Raw genomic sequence first — 1,702 nt, 5'->3', positions numbered from 1 at the left:
TTCCTTCAGAAATACAGTGATATAAAAACACCCGCGCCTCGTTTAGATTTTTAAACGTGCAGTACGTGCTCATGTTTATTCAACGAAGCCTTTTGGAAAATCGGTCAGTTTTGATAATGTGGCGAGCGCCACAAATAAATAAATGTATGGGAAACACATCCCACAGCACAACCACCTGAGCCCAACTTCAGTCTACTCATCACCTTAACTTTAACTGCGTTTGTAGCCGGCTCCATAGCCAGACTGATAAACAAACACAGACCGGAAGTTAACTTTGGGCCAGGCGCGTGCGCCCGATGAAACCGTCTATATAAAGTAGGATATATCCAAGTTTATCCGCATACATACAGTATGCTAAAGCTACTATACAGCAAGTCTCAACAGTCTGATTTTTTTGTCACAAAATATAACTAATATTATCGCACAGCTTGTTATGTAAAGTTGGACACAGGTATGTCCAACTATATCCACATTCATACTGGCGCAGAGCGAATACCCTACTATTTAATATATCTCAACTGTTTCGTAGAGAGTAGTGTTGCACAATGCGAGTTTTCAGCGCTGCGCTCGTTGTCTTCTATCTTCCTTTTATAATTCCACAGCATGAAGGTAACATCGTACGAATTTACATCCACTTTGAACATTACAATGTGTATGAAAACGTTCGTTAACTCTACAATAAGTAAATCCACTTCACCAGCTAATTACTCGACGGCAAAAACGGAAGTTCAAAGACAAAATTCTAAAGATGGCTGCTCACTCGTTTCTTTGACGTCTATTCCTATATTATATAATATTAACATCATGTTTTCTGTAAAGCTGCTTAGAAACAGTGTATTCTGGAAAGCGCTATATGCATATGTGACCTGGCATTTAAAAACATCCGAATTTCATTAAAATATCAGTTCATGTGGACATGGTATTTATTGTGAAGAAATCTACATATATCAGATCCAATTTTATATGACACGTGCCTTAAATGCTCAAGCTCTTTAAAACAAGATGGATTCTGATTGGCTGTCAATGTTTTATCCTTCACCAGCTGGACAAAAACTGTTGTGAAACTGAATCCAATGATATCGTTCTTGAGTCGTTATTATAGTTGGTGTGGACTTGCTATAGATCTTAATCAGAGTAGCGTCATATTTAATGTTTCACAGTAATGAAAACAAGGCAGTGAGGGATAAAAGTACAGTGCGTCCAGTAATTTATATGATGGTTTATTAAATAACATGCCGATTGTTCAACTAATGAAACATCTTTCTGAAAAAACTTTCAGTTGACAGAAACAAAATTACGTGATGTGGCACGTTTATACAGTGCGTGGCATTGTATAAACTGCAAGTCTATTCATCACAGCCTCGATAAGCGTTAAATTCAATATGGCATCTAAGAAGCATTTTTAAACTTTAAGATCTTTATTGTTATATTTATCTTTCTTGATGTAAGCTGGCCTTTCCTGACCAAGTTGAAGATAGTTGTGAGAAATAAACTCACATCATTTGAAAAAAAAAAAATGCTGACATTGATATTTTGTATTTAACATAACAACAGACATTTTAAGTGTGACTTTATTGTCCAAATACATTTTGAGGTCACTGGATCTCAAAGCTTCACCCTGATCATGTCTTCATGCATCAGTGGCTCATCACAATGTCCACTGTGTCCACTGATCTGTCATCAGTTTGCTTTGCTTCCTGCT

Source organism: Sinocyclocheilus anshuiensis, unplaced genomic scaffold (genome assembly GCF_001515605.1).
Source record: "Sinocyclocheilus anshuiensis isolate Anshui unplaced genomic scaffold, SAMN03320099.WGS_v1.1 scaffold2168, whole genome shotgun sequence".
Lineage (NCBI taxonomy): Eukaryota > Metazoa > Chordata > Actinopteri > Cypriniformes > Cyprinidae > Sinocyclocheilus > Sinocyclocheilus anshuiensis.
This window is presented reverse-complemented; position numbering follows the sequence as displayed.